Below are 16,506 nucleotides of genomic sequence, written 5' to 3'. Positions count from 1 at the left end.
GTACCTGTACTTTGTAATGCATTTTTGATTTGTTTTGTAAAACTTTTTTGTTTTGCAAAACAGTTAAGCAGAACTCTGAGGGTGAGCTATTCCGACACGCGTTACATTGCATTTACTTTCAACTTGTAATCTGAGTGCTACACCTTACGTGTGCAAACAGCTCAAGTGTAATTATTATCTCCTGGCTAGACAGATTACCTGAACAGTGTTGAGACTGGTTGATCAACTTAGAAAATTAAGTCTTTTTTCTACCAAATTCTAAAACACTTCTAAGCATGAACTACAAACGTACTGAATAAAATGTGACTTAGACATGTCAATTTAATTCTCAATAACACCACTACAACTAGACAAATTACTGCTCACCATCATTAACAGTACATAAAATCACAAATTATTCTTTTAATAAACATATCATTCAAATGTTCCAGAAAATTGGCCTAGATTACAAGTGGAGCTTTATCTTAACATACGCTCGTTAATGGGTAAATTTGCCCATTTACGGACACACGTTAAATAACCAGCCATTACAAGTGGTCGGTTAATGCTCCCGCTAGCTTGCGGTTTAACTTTGCGCAATCAGACTTCTGGTTAAAAAGAAAAAAATGCCCCAATTGTCCCCAAAATACAGATTACAGTACATAATTAAAAATATATATGAGCATTTTTATTTTTGTAAAAAAAAAAAACTGCACATGGCTGCTATAAGGGATAAAAGTAAAGGAATGTGTGAAAAAAAATGCACCTAGAAGTGCCTTTACATTGAGGTCAATGGGGGACTGTATTTTCACTATAATATAGATGTACTGTATATATTAATATACATATATATTTATTTATTGCTGCCCAACGCTGCGTGATTTGCTCCCTGCGCTGCGCTAGGTGTTTTGAAGGGCATATGTGACAAGCAGCTATGTAGTATTCCCTTGGCATAACACTTGGCATTGAGTGCTCACTAATATTTTAAATGTTCTACAATGTAATTTGATTTTAACATTTCTCCTTTCATTACTTTAACCCCAGCTGATAAAATGTTAAACTGCACATTGAATTTAAGTAAACATTAAGAGCACATTCTATAAATGTCAGATGAGCAAAAACATACTAGCCACTTGATTTCACAATCAAAAGAAATATAATGAGCATATTGAATTGATATCACAACAAATGTATTTAGAATGTATTTCAGGCATATTAAAAGTGATTGGCTGTGCAGGCCAGGTTTACTTCTCCGTTTCCACAGGCTACTTTTATATTTTATTATGCAAAGTCACACTTTACTCAGTACAAAAGGTTTTCTCCTCTGAAAGCATCATCCAGGAGTCAGTTTCAGTAACAATTACCACATGAGGTCCCAAAAGAGAATAGGTCTTACTTCAATTTTGGTGATACTGCTCATCTATCCTGTTTTATGTAAGTGTCTGTCCTCTTGTATTTACATTATCATTAAGGTTTTATTTCAACTTTAATATACAATTTGTTCAATATTTGCTGGGCCAGAATATTTTAAACAAAAAATCCCTTTGTTTAAAAAATAGTAAACAGTTTGTCATATAGAATACAAAATTGTAAATATATTTTTATATATGCACACGCAACTGCAATGACATTTGTGGGGGAATCCCAAATTAGGAACCTCATTCTCAGTTTTTCCTCTATTTGCTGGATTTCCAAACCTTCCCGCAATGCCCTAATGATGTTCTGATTGTCAAAATCTTACCCCTGGATTTACAACCCTCAGTCTGCCCTGAGATAACCCATGGCTGCCAAGACCTAGTCTGTCAAACCCTTGCCCTGCTCTTTTTCATTTTTGTATGTACATGTAAGAAACATAGCTATATTCTTAATAACAAAAACTGGAAATATATTAGTATGCATTCTAGCAGTTAAATGTACAAGGATTCAGACAGCCTTTAACCAAGAAGAATGTGCTCGGCTGTAACCTCTGTGAGGCTTGCTAAATTCAGGTTGGATTGATGGCAGCACACTTCAAATGAAGAAAGATACTTTGTAGAAGCCAGGAAACGATACCGCCACAGGGTTACAGCGGAGCGGAGCTAAATGCCAAAGATTTATGGTGTAAGTAATAAAGAGACATATTATGAATTGTACTTCCCAGCAATATCCATACTTGTACTTATAAAGAACAATCATTATGGATTGTATGGACTCCTGGAGTATGGACATTTTTTATGATTTCTAGGGATACAACTAATTGAATGGTCCCTTCTTTTTAAGTGTGTATTTGATGTATGTATGTTTGTATCCTGCATTGCAAATGTTGGTTTTATACATTTTGATATTAAATTGACTACACTTCAAGCTAAGTGCTTTATATTAAGCTACTATGGCATCGCAGCTGTTAATCTTATATTTTATGTTGGGTAGATTTCAATTTTTTTAAACAGCTTTTAGTCATATAATATTTTTATGTTTATGAAACAAGATATAAAACTTTAACGGACATAAAATTCAAAATGAAAATTTCATGATTCAGATAAAACATGGAATTTTAAGAGACTTTTCTGTTCACTTCTACTATAAAATGTGCTTTATTATTTTGGAATCCTACGTTGAAAAGCTGTTTTACTTTTATATCGCTTTTAATTATGCTTCGTCATTTTTCATTACTTTGAAAGCCACTGACACTGATGATTATAAAGATAAAATTATCAATGCCAAGATCCTTTCTAATATCTTTCAAAACTAAAAGGAAATAAAAGTGCAAAAAGAAAATGCTCTAATACGTTATTACGTGTTATTATGGCACTGTTGCTTGTACATAACTGTGTGTTTAACCCCTGCAAAGGGATTAAACGCTACAGATCAGCAATGCACTACTGGGCACTAGCTGAACACATCTTGTGAGACAATGACAAGAGAGGCAGAGGTGTGTAGCCAACAATAACCAGCTAGCTCTCAGTAATACAAGTTGAAAGTAAATGGGAATGCATGAGCGCAACTGCGATTTACACTAAAATGTTAACCGCAACCTCAGAGCTCTGGTTAACTGTTATGCAAGACAAAAAAAATAACAAGCAAAATAGAGAAAATGGAGCACCAGCCTTGGGAGTTAAAACGTTCAATTTTATTATAACAATTTAAAACGGATACCAAGAGGTAAAAGTTAAACAAAGTTGGACATCAGCCAGATGCAGCTGACGCGTTTCGGCTCCAGGCTGTAATGGAAGCTGTTAGATCATTAGAGATAAAATCACTATTTAAAGGTACAGGCAGACGTCCATTGGATGACCAATTTCAGTTAATTAGCAACATGTATTATATGCAAACATTTTACACAGTCACTGTTAACCCTCAAACTACTTAAGGAATAAATGCATATCAAATCCAATAAATAAACTCTGAACTTAATGTTAAACATACATGCATGTATACAAATTTCTCTTAAGGATTTTATGACAATTTGAAAATTGAATATCATGAGACATTATATGTTAATAAAAGATGCTAGAACTTGTCAAATAATTTTTTAAAAAGGGACCTTTGATTTACATACATTGAGCCAAACCTTTCATTATATTAGTTTCGGGTGGCGCCTATTCAAGGAGCCTATCCAGCAACTGACCAATCACTGAGGAGCCGACTCCACCCCCCCCCACGCCCCCGCTGACGCTGTTTGGATTTGCACCCATTGGCTGAGAGCCGTTTACCCAGGCTGACGTTACCTACAGGTCCCTTGATCGACCAGTCGGAACAAAGTGAGGGAGAAGGGGCGGAGCCCTAATAACAACGGAGGCCAGGATACACAGAGTAGCGGGACTGACACTCACCAAGGAGGATTGATTGAGCAGACGGCTTGTCATATGCCGAGGAGCATGCCCCGTAAGGCGGTTTAATCTATTGTGCCATGTGATCTCTGTTCTGTATTGTTTCCTCCCAGGATCTGGTGAGCCATTCCGTTTGTATCTCTGTGTTAGCCTTGACAGTGGTTTTTCATATCTTGTGACTTTTACACTTTATCATTTGGTCCGTTCAGCTTTATAGTACATTTTTGATAGACTGTTCTGTGTGCTATAACTGGTCTTTTACCATACAGTATTTGTACACCTATGGACATTTGTTTGTAAAAAAAGTAACAAAACACATACAAAAATACATTTAAAAGTACAGTAAAATGATTTAAAAAGGGCTTTAACATAGAGATAATACATATACATGTCTAAATATGTATGTTTATATCTATGCATGTATATATATATATATATATATATATATATATATATATATATATATATATATATACAGGGAGTGCAGAATTATTAGGCAAGTTGTATTTTTGAGGATTAATTTTATTATTGAACAACAACCATGTTCTAAATGAACCCAAAAAACTCATTAATATCAAAGCTGAATAGTTTTGGAAGTAGTTTTTAGTTTGTTTTTAGTTATAGCTATTTTAGGGGGATATCTGTGTGTACAGGTGACTATTACTGTGCATAATTATTAGGCAACTTAACAAAAAACAAATATATACCCATTTCAATTATTTATTTTTACCAGTGAAACCAATATAACATCTCAACATTCACAAATATACATTTCTGACATTCAAAAACAAAACAAAAACAAATCAGTGACCAATATAGCCACCTTTCTTTGCAAGGACACTCAAAAGCCTGCCATCCATGGATTCTGTCAGTGTTTTGATCTGTTCACCATCAACATTGCGTGCAGCAGCAACCACAGCCTCCCAGACACTGTTCAGAGAGGTGTACTGTTTTCCCTCCTTGTAAATCTCACATTTGATGATGGATCACAGGTTCTCAATGGGGTTCAGATCAGGTGAACAAGGAGGCCATGTCATTAGATTTTCTTCTTTTATACCCTTTCTTGCCAGCCACGCTGTGGAGTACTTGGATGCGTGTGATGGAGCATTGTCCTGCATGAAAATCATGTTTTTCTTGAAGGATGCAGACTTCTTCCTGTACCACTGCTTGAAGAAGGTGTCTTCCAGAAACTGGCAGTAGGACTGCAAGTTGAGCTTGACTCAATCCTCAACCCGAAAAGGCCCCACAAGCTCATCTTTGATGATACCAGCCCAAACCAGTACTCCACCTCCACCTTGCTGGCGTCTGAGTTGGACTGGAGCTCTCTGCCCTTTACCAATCCAGCCACGGGCCCATCCATCTGGCCCATCAAGACTCACTCTCATTTCATCAGTCCATAAAACCTTAGAACAATCAGTCTTGAGATATTTCTTGGCCCAGTCTTGACGTTTCAGCTTGTGTGTCTTGTTCAGTGGTGGTCGTCTTTCATCCTTTCTTACCTTGGCCATGTCTCTGAGTATTGCACACCTTGTGCTTTTGGGCACTCCAGTGATGTTGCAGCTCTGAAATATGGCCAAACTGGTGGCAAGTGGCATCTTGGCAGCTGCACGCTTGACTTTTCTCAGTTCATGGGCAGTTATTTTGCGCCTTGGTTCTTCCACACGCTTCTTGCGACCCTGTTGACTATTTTGAATGAAACGCTTGATTGTTCGATGATCACGCTTCAGAAGCTTTGCAATTTTAAGAGTGCTGCATCCCTCTGCAAGATATCTCACTATTTTTTACTTTTCTGAGCCTGTCAAGTCCTTCTTTTGACCCATTTTGCCAAAGGAAAGGAAGTTGCCTAATAATTATTCACACCTGATATAGGGTGTTGATGTCATTAGATCACACCCCTTCTCATTACAGAGATGCACATCACCTAATATGCTTAATTGGTAGTAGGCTTTCGAGCCTATACAGCTTGGAGTAAGACAACATGCATAAAGAGGATGATGTGGTCAAAATACTCATTTGCCTAATAATTCTGCACTCCCTGTATATATATATGTGTGTATATACATATGTATTTATGTGTGTGTATAAATATATATATTTACAGGCATATATACACATATAAACATATAAATATATATGCATTGGAGCCCTTTGCAGTCAAGTAAATGAAAACATGAAAAATCATATTTATGCAATAAGAATATTTTATAAAGTGTTTAACTGTAAATATTATACATTTTTATATATAGGTATACATACAGATTTGTGATATCCTTCAGATATATATTTAAATATCTCTTTAAGAATAAATAGAGCATATTCTACTATGTGCAGAACATTGGATTAAAGAATATGCAATATTATCTTCTTATCTTGTGCTTTTACATAACAGTTATGGTGTTTTTTTCCAACTTCATTGAAGTCTATGGGGGAATGCAATTTTCCATTCATGACTTCTCAAATTCTTTCTGTTACAACGACGTTATGAATGTGAGAGCGCAAACTTTTTTACTCATCTTGTAATATAAGCACGAATATTTGAGCGCAAAAAAAAACTTTTAGCAGTTTTAACATTCGAAGGCGAGAGCAAACTACTGCTTCACTCATAATCTAGCCCTGAATTGTATACATTTCATTTTAACTTTCTTATCCCTTTAACTAACAGAGAGCAAGATTACAAATTGTGTGCTAAACCGGGTGCGTAAATAAAGCAAAAAAATGAGCGGTATTGCACTCTCTATATCGCTGCCATTACAAGGTACTGAAAAACCTTCTTTTGTTGTGTGATACGGTGCGATAAGCTCCATACCCCACAAAACCCAAGGCCTGACTCTACCTGCTCGTGCACGTTTTCCCCATAGACATCAATGGAGAGAAAGTGTTAGAAAAAACACCTGTGATCACAGAATGGCAATCTCTATAACGCAATCCCCATCGATGTCTCTGGGGAAAATAAAGTTACATTAAAACATAACACCCTAACATTAAACCTAGTTTAAATACCCCTAACCCACTGCCCTCCGACATCGTCGACACTAAATAAAGTTATTAACCCCTAAACTGCTGACCCCCCACATCACAACTACTATAATAAACCTAAAAGAGTGTTTTACCGTCGCTTCATCGATGACCTTATCTTTATATGGTAATCCACTGAAGAACAGGCAGTTACATTTTTTCAATACTTGAATGAAGCGAGACATGGTCTCAAATTCACATATGAGTGGCACAGTCAAGTGGTCAATTTCTTGGATGTCACCCTAACAGGAGATTCAGCAACACATAAAATCAACTCAAAATTATATGGAAAACCCATTTCAGGGAACACAACCCTGTATCGAAAAAGTGGGCACCCACCTCATGTGTTTAATGGTATCATGGAAAGTCAGTTCTTACGAGCCAGGAGAATTTGTAACAAGGATAGTGATTTCCTTGAGGAATGTAGGGAAATCAAGCAAAGGCTAAAAAATAGAGGATACCCATCAAAACAGCTTAATAATATAGCCAAGAGTACAGCTATAGCAGGAAGAAATCCAAAAAAGTTCCATAGAAACGAGAATAGGGAAGATAGACCTCTCACATTCATTACCCAATATTCCTCAGACTTCTCCACAGTATGCAACATCATTAAAAAATATTTTCCTATTTTATTGGGAGATGCACATTTAAAATCAACTGTGGAAAAGGGATTTAAATGTGTATATTCGAAAAATCGAACTTTGGGTAACCTTTTATCCCCTAGTCTTCTACCCTCCAATAAACAGAAAAAGAGTTCTTGGTTGCAAGTTAATGGCACTTATAAGTGCGGGGATCACAGATGTAAAGACTGTGATTCCATCACTGAGAGTAAAGAATTCTACTCATGTACCACTTCACAAAAATTTGCCACCAGAAGATGCATTAAGTGCTCCAGTACCTATGTCGTGTGCCTCAGAGTGCCAAGCACACTCCAAACAGTATGTTGGAATGACCAGCAGGGAGGTGCGTACGCAAATCCGTGAACACCTAGGCTACATCAAATATGAAAAGTCATGTTCGGCATTATCAAGGCACTTTATAGAGGTACACGGCAAGGATACTGGATCCTTTAGATGGAGTCATCGAAACTGTAAAATTACCACCTAGGGAGGGTGATAAGGATCAACTTTTAGCGAGACAGGAGGTGTACTGGATCATGAAACTCAATACACAGGTTCCTCAGGGATTTAATTCCGAGTTTGATATCATCAACCATTGGAAATAGTGGGTTCATGGTCCAGTGCACCCCTGCCTTGCTTAAGGTCTAATCCCAACTTTATATATACACAAACTGTACAAACCTCTGATGTATCTCCATGCATATATATCTAATTTTCCTTAAATTTAAATAACAATAATAAAGATTATGAAACCATCTAAGAGATGAAATGTGCCCATCACAGAGTTAATTACAGACTAATTGTAATAATCTTAAACCTTCATATAAATCTATTGTTCATCCACACATTAATAATATTTCTAAGAGGTGAATGTCAGTTTAAAATATCATTATTTATTGCCATAATTACAACAACTAACTATTGTGCAGCACCCATGTCATAAAACTTATCGTTTTCAGACTAATTTGGTTAAGATATTACTAATTTAGCAAATGTCTATTCAAATCAAAACTTGTATATATGTGTGCATAGTTCGTAACATGGTTTGCTTAAACAATATAATTTTTGTAATGCAATTTTTATTAAGATCATTTAAGAAACTGTTCACCCTCTATTTGATATTCACTATTGCCTATATAAATGCAAATGTGTGTCTTTTTGAACTCATCTGATCAAACAAATGCTGTAATGAGTGATATTGTTTGTGTTCATTTTGTAACTAAATGGTTAATAGGGGTGTGTATTCACACCAACCAATAGCCATTCAGGTTGTATCCCTTTTAAGAAGGCACTTACCGGTGTCTAGTCAGGTTTATGAGTACGGCACCAGCCGAAATGCATAAAACCCAACATTTTTTACTGTGTATACCATGTTAAATTTTAAGATGAAGAAATAAAGGCTATGGATATGGATCCTGGGACCGCTTTTCGTCTTTTTTTCTACTCATGTGATTAGGATTACAAGGAATCCTTCATAGGTACCCTCTATCCATGAGTATACAAGGCTACCATAGGCGGATCAACTTTAAAAACTTTCACGGAGCTCCACACATTTGGGCGATAACAGCTGAGCTGTAAGAACGAGCATTGCATCAGATTGGATTGCCGCCTACCACGTGAACCCACACTTGACTCCCATTTGCCTACAGACCTGTTCGTTAGTCCCATAGAGGCAACCCGGAACCGGCTAAACGAAGAGCCGCATAGCTGCAGTCGCTGCAGGAACAGGACGAGACTGGCGGCGGCTGAAAAGTTTTGACCGCATCAGGGACCGGAGGATGAGCATTTAGAGCACCTGGTTGGCTCTGTCTCCGCGCAGAGTGGATACTCGTCAGAGGCATATATTGGTCAAGTGCGGGTAAGTTCAAATATCAGTTTTGACATTTAAAATATCATTATATATATACTGTGAGGCAATCTTGCTCAATAGTGTCTTGGGGACCCTTGCTAAACATTGCACTTGGTATTGCCTCTCTGTCTTGAATTTATGTACGGAGCTGTGGATTGCTTTATCAACTTTCGGTTAATCATAGGCTTACCACAGAACTAACCTTTGTTTATATAATAAACCTATTAACCCCTAAACTGCCACCCTCCAACATTGCCGACACTAAATAAAGTTATTGACAACTATACTGCCAACCCCCACATCACAACTACTATTATAAACATATTGTCCCCCAAAACACTGGCCCCACACATCGCAACACACTAAATTAAACTATTAACCCCTATACCTAACAGCCCCTACCTTTAAATTAACTTACAATATAACTACTTTTAAATTTAAAAAAACTTACCTGTGAAATAAAATAAACCTAAGCTTAAACTATAAATTAACTTAACATTACTATTTTAAAAAAATAAAATAAACGAAAAATTAATAACCTGTTACAAAAGTAAAAAATCCTAACACTATAAGAAAAAAAACCCCCTAACATTACAAAAACCCCCACTAAAATTAACAAAATAATAAATGAAATAATCCAAAATAATAAAATTAAACCTAATCTACCTAATACCCCTTTAAAATCAACCCCCCAAATAAAAACACCCCCTAATCTAACAATAAACTACCTACCAATTGCACTTAAAAGGGCATTTTTTAGGGCATTGCCCTAAGTTAAACAGCTCTTTTACATAATAAACGTACAAAGTCCCCCTAACAGTAAACCCCCCCCCACCCAACCAACCCCCCAAAATAAAAACCTAAGCTACCCATTGCCCCAAAAGGGGAATTTTATTGGGCAATCAGCTCTTTTGTAACCAGCTCTTTTGCGCCCATTAAAATAAATAAATCCCTAATCTAAACCCTCCCCCCCCAAAAAAAACTAACACTAACCCCAGAAAATGTACTCACAGTTCCTGAAGTCCAGACATCCATCTTCATCCAGGTGGCGACATCTTCATCCATTGTGGGGACATCTTCTATCTTCATCCCGGTGGATTAAAGTTGGGGGGTTAGGTTAAGGGGTTAATAAACAACATAAAAAGACAGAAGCGCCACATGGCCCAATATTGTTTAATACAATAGTATATTTTGTGTCTAATGGTTACCCTCACATTAGATGTAGCACCCCTGTTGGTACAGATGGAGCGGGCTGGGATCTAATACAGTCACCCAGCAGACTGACCACCGGTAGATGTTTGATAATCTGTAATCTGCAGGTAATGTACACAAAGGACAAGAGTGCCAATATGGCCTAGTATTGTTTAAACAAGGCAGGTGTGATATAGTAAAGTTTACACTCACATGTGATGATTCTGAAGCACCTCCCTTGGTGCATTAGGAGGAAACTGGGATCAAACAGTCAGCCAGTAGACTGATACTAGGCACACAGGAACTCCCAGCAATCCAGGAATAAATGATGGTTAAAGAAAGGATGATGTATGGCAGCAAGTGGTAAGTATAAAATAACTTACTTTATTAAAAGAGAAACGCGTTGCTAGTATTTTATTCTTTTAATAAAGTAAGTTATTTTATACTTACCACTTGCTGCCATACATAATCCTTTCTTTAACCATCATTTATTCCCGGGAGTTCCTGTGTGCCTAGTATCAGCCTACTAGGTGACTGTTTGATCCCAGTTCCCTCCTAATGCACCAAGGGAGGTGCTTCATCACATGTGAGTGTAAACTTTACTATATCACACCTGCCTTGTTTAAACAATACTAGGCCATATTGGCACTCTTGTCCTTTGTGTACATTACCTACAGATTACAGATTATCAAACATCTACCGAAGGTCAGTCTGTTGGGTGACTGTATTAGATCCCAGCCCGCTCCATCTGCACCAACAGGGGTGCTACATCTAATGTGAGTGTAACCATTAGACATAAAATTTACAATTGAATCAAACAATATTGGGCCATGTGGCACTTCTGTCTTTTTATGTTGCTTACAGATCAATGATCGTGGCCTTGATCCCTATACAGACAGCTGTCTTGACCTGAATCAACTACTATCCATTGGTGATACATATTACATATGGAACTTTATTTTCACTGCCATTTTTATTGAGATATTCTCATATTTCCACAGTATTCAATTTATGAAGTGATATAATTGTATCTGTTTAATTTGTTCAATGGAATTTGTTTTTAGTGTGAGATATATATCTAGCCCTTTAATAGATTCTAGGCAAAGATATTAATTGTATCTTATTCTGACCTTTTGATCAATAGTCATTTAGTACTTACACCTATATTTTATTTTACCAAGGGTGCCCCCTATATACGTTTATATTTTAGGGGTTAATAGTTTAATTTAGTGTTTTGCGATGTGGGAGGCAGGTGGTTTAGGGGTTAATAGTTTTAGTTTAGTATTATCAATGTGGGGTATGGTGGTTTAGGGGTTAATATTGTAGTTTATGGGTGTTAATGTACTTTGCAACATTTTTGTTATGAGTTTTGTGAAACATTTTTGTTTCGCAAATCCATAACTAGTGGTCTCAGATAGCAGACTATAACGCTAGCTTAATAGCCAAACCACACAACCTGTAATGCGGGCACAATGAAAATCCCGCACTCAAAAGCAATTTTGGATAGTTGCGAAAAGCTAAAACGCTAGCAGCATTACTGTACCGCAGCAACTTGTAATACTGGAGACCTGCATATTTTGTGCGCAATGGCCAATTTTTCAGCGGTATAGCCGTACCGCAAAACTTGCATTTTACTGAATGGAGGCAAAATACTAGTATAATGATTTACTATACGTTATTAATTTTTGTTAGGTCTGATCTCCCTTAGAAAACTGCTACAAGCCATTTCTAGATATTGTAGTTGTGATTTGCATTTTCTGGGTTTTTCTGCAGATTTAGCTGTATGGGAAATCCTGTATTGAATACATATACATATGTAAGTTTCTGTCCCGTCCACTGTTGAAAAACTATACAATATTGGTAAATTAAGGTTTAATGAATCTAAACCATTAATTTTAAAACCTGTCCCCAGGCCTCCCTAAAAGACCACATTTTGAGGATATCTGAACTGGAGCACAGGTGAAATAATCAGTTGATTGTCTTGTAATACTTATAATAATGTCAAAAAGGCCTGTTTGGCCAGTGTGACAGCGGCTCTTTGCCCGCTGACTATTCCCCCCCCCCCCTTTTTTATATATAGGCATCATAAGGCCCAAGAGAGGTCTCTATAGAGACTACCACATACGCTTTGTTCCCATGATTATTTGACCCACACATGGTCAGCTCAGTAGTCTTTCTAATAAGTTATTATTATTATAAAATGGAGTATTCAGAAGCTCATGTCACTCATTTTTTTTTTATTCTTTATTCACTTATTTCCATATAATTTGTTCATGTATTACATCTGTTTTCGTTTCTAAAAATGTAACACTTGTGACCATTATCATATGTTATACGGTTTGAAAATCCTCAATAAAAAAAATAAAAATAAATAAATAAATAAAAAAGACAGAGTACAGTACATGTATAGGTGACAAGTGATAAATCTATAAATCTATAGGTGTCAATGTTCTGGGGATAGAATATATGGTATTCTCAGTACAGGGAAGTATATATATATATATATATATATATATATATATATATATAGACAATTATCAATAATATTAAAAATATATATTGTTTTGAAAAATGCTGTTGGTTTAGTGATGCCACAAATAATAAATTAGCTTTTGGGTTATTGATGGGTTGTCAATAGCTTTCAAAAAAGCTTTTCTGCCACTGAGTATTGATCATGCCTGACTGGAAGCAAAATTGCAACTGGGCAGTTGTTAGGAAGGAATTGTCACTTTATTTTTTATTTTTGTTACATTTTAGCCCATTAGATCAATGTAATACTATATTGCAGTGATCATATGACAATGAACTACTATTACTGGTTCCTTGTGTTGCTATATACACCCCTTGCCCAGAAACATTTTTTTCTGTAGTGATCACTCATTCCACCTCGCCCTGTATATACAAAAGGGTCACCCTCCCCCCTATGTTTATAATGATTGTGTGGGCCCTTGTCCCCTAAAACCTATTGTTTTATAGTGTAAGGTCTCCCTCCCACCTATATTTTTATTATCAAGACCATACCCAATTCCTCCCTCTCCCTTCCACATAAAGTTCCATAGTTTCAATTTGTATCTCATAGTCCAGCCACGTTACAAACTATATGGCAATCTGTAACAATTCAACATTGATAGCAGGTTAACTCCTCAAGTATGATCACACAATTAGAGGTTAACGATGTAAGAACTTTCATCATGCCATTATAAGCCTCAAAAGAGAAAACATAATTTTATATATATGATACCTCTTATAACGATCTGTCCCGGTCAGCATACACAGTGCTGTATCTTTAGAGTGTTTCCGTGAAACTTTAGGACCAGCAAATGTGACTTTGATAATTCTTAGTAGTAAGCTGTATCCGGTCTGTAACCAGTTGTCACCGGGTATATTTTTTTTTAAATTTCTTGTTTGTCATGTTAACACTTCAATCAATGTTTTTTCTCTGGCAGTGGCTATCATAAACACTTAAAAGGGATACTAAACCCACGTTTTTTCTTGGGTTTGATTCCATCCACTTTCCATCCACTTTCAAGGTATTGCCGTGATGCCTCGATATTGAGGCATCACTACAATACCTTTTTTCACACACCGATGCAGAGAGAGCCATTCTGTGGCCCTCTCTGCATCGGCCAGTGATGGTGCCAATCGTTGGTGGGTGGGAGCCATTGCAGGGAGGATGGTGGGCAGCTCATCGCTGGCGAACTTTCAGCCAGCAGTGGGAAATCCCTCTTGGGTGCGTGCGGGTGTGTGCACGCGTGCCCGCAATCTGCCCGTTTTAAGTGGTGGGAGAGGGTGGTGGGAGAGGAGGGGGGAATAATGTTTTGAAATGGATCTGGGAGGGGGGAGGGTGCGAGGGTATTAAGGGGGGGCAGCTACACTTCAAAAAAGTGGGGTTTATTTTAATAAAAAAACTAATTTGATTGCAAATTGGGTACTGGCAAACAGCTGCCAGTACCCAAAATGGTGGCAAATAGTTAATGGGGGAAGGATTAGAGAGCTCTTTGGGGGGGGGGGGCTTAGGGGGATTCTACACTGCAGAAAATAAATAATTTAAAAAAACAAACACTTTTTATAGTAGCAGACTTTCTGTCAGTACTAAAGTGGTAACAATAGTGAGGTGGAGGAGGGAAGAGAGCTGTTTGAGAGTGGTCAGGGAGGGATCAAGGGGTGGGATGTGTCAGGTGGGAGGCTTATCTCTACACTAAAGCTAAAATTAACCCTACAAGCTCCCTACAAGCTACCAAATTAACCCTTTCACTGCTGAGCCTAATACAAGTGTGGTGCGTAGCGGCATTTAGTGGCCTTCTAATTACCAAAAAGTAATGCCAAAGCCATATATGTCTGCTATTTCTGAACAAAGGAGATCCCAAAGAAGCATTTACAACCATTTGAGCCATATGTGCACAAGCTGTTTGTAAATAATTTCAGTAAAAAACCTACAGTTAGTGAAAAAGTGAACAATTTTTTTTTTTTATTTGATCACATTTGGCGGTGAAATGGTGGCATGAAATTTATAACAATTGGCATAGATCAATACTTTGGGTTGTCTACTACACTAAAGCTAAAATTAACCCTACAAGCTACCTAATTAACCCTTTCACTTCTGGGCCTATAACAAGTGTGGTGAGCAGCGGCATTTAGCGGTCTTCTAATAACCAAAAAGTAATGCCAAAGCCATAAATGTCTGCTATTTCTGAACAAAGGTGATCCCAGAGAAGCTTTTACAAACATGTGTGCAATAATTGCAAAAGTTGTTTGTAAATAATTTCAGTGAGAAACCTAAAGTTTGTGAAAAAGTTAGTAAAAAAGTTGAAGATTATTTTTATCTGATTGATGTAATGGTGGCAAAAAATATACCAAAATGTGCCTAGATCAAAACTTTGGGTTGTCTACTAATATATATATATATATATATATATATATATATATATATATATATATAGATAGATATCCAAAATTCCAGATCTTACCCACAAGTGGAAAACTGCCTGGGTGCAACTTTAAACAACAAATAGCAGCCAAAAGGAAGTGCACTCTCAGGTCTTTCACAGCAAAAGTTACTTTATTGATGTAACGTTTTCGGAGGACTTGCCTCCTTCTTCAGCATAGTAAATTAAACACAAAACACAAAATAAATAGTGTCATACTTACAATTAACATTCAAAACCATTCCCCTTTCCCTTGGCGCCAAACTGCCGATGTTGGAACGCATATTGCGTTCCACCGGCGATAAGAACCGGAAGTGGTGTGCAACATCACTTCCGGAAGACAAATATTACTAACAATATTGACGATATTAATACAATGAATTGTGTGAAGTGAATCAAAAATGTCAAAGCGTGTCCACAGAGTGCTTCATAATAACAACATGTGTGAGTGCAGATACTATTAATCTGAAAAAACAGAGCCTGTGCCGCAAATAAGTGTTATTCCACAACGGGTTGCGCGTTGCCATGGCAACCTATATACACTAATCGTGCCCCACTCGCAGACTGAAAAGACTTTTTCAAAATCTGTGTACACTAAATTCGTGTAGTAACCTATGAACTTAGAACAGTGCAATATTTAATCATACACATATGTGTTTAAGAAAAACAAAAAAATAGGAAAATACCTTGCTTACTTTAGTAGCGTGTAGTTTTGGATTTAAGCTGAAAATTTAAAGTTATACACTGCTGCATTAAAATGTCATCCCTACTTCTTTTGGGTAAGGAATACCTTTAAAGATTGCTAGATTACGCCTAAATAATGCGGACATATTCCTCAGGATTACAATGTATACACACTTTCCAGGATGATAATGTATGTTGGGTATATTAAGGGTCGGAGATCCCTAATCACATAATTTTAAATTTTATGTAAGAACCCTACGCTTTGTAAGCTCCTAGTTATTTCAATAGGCAACCCAATAATGGAATCCCCCCAGTTATAGTTGACTGGCTAGCTAGGACTAGGTCATTCTCTCCATGAACCTTAGTTTTTGCTAAAAACAATGTTATCACACATTCCACACTTAACCCCTTATTGAATATTGCTGCTTCAATAA

The 16,506-nt window shown here is 36.9% G+C and overlaps 1 protein-coding gene across 1 annotated transcript in view; it reads right to left on the bottom strand.

The window, feature by feature from the left end:
* CERS6 (ceramide synthase 6) overlaps window positions 1-16,506 on the bottom strand; it is a 766,179-nt gene that overhangs the window by 235,256 nt on the left and 514,417 nt on the right. The gene's annotated exons all lie outside the window — the stretch shown is intronic.

Source organism: Bombina bombina, chromosome 1 (genome assembly GCF_027579735.1).
Source record: "Bombina bombina isolate aBomBom1 chromosome 1, aBomBom1.pri, whole genome shotgun sequence".
NCBI lineage: Eukaryota > Metazoa > Chordata > Amphibia > Anura > Bombinatoridae > Bombina > Bombina bombina.
The sequence above is the reverse complement of the archived record's forward strand: the minus strand, read 5'-3'. Positions and strand labels throughout refer to the sequence as shown.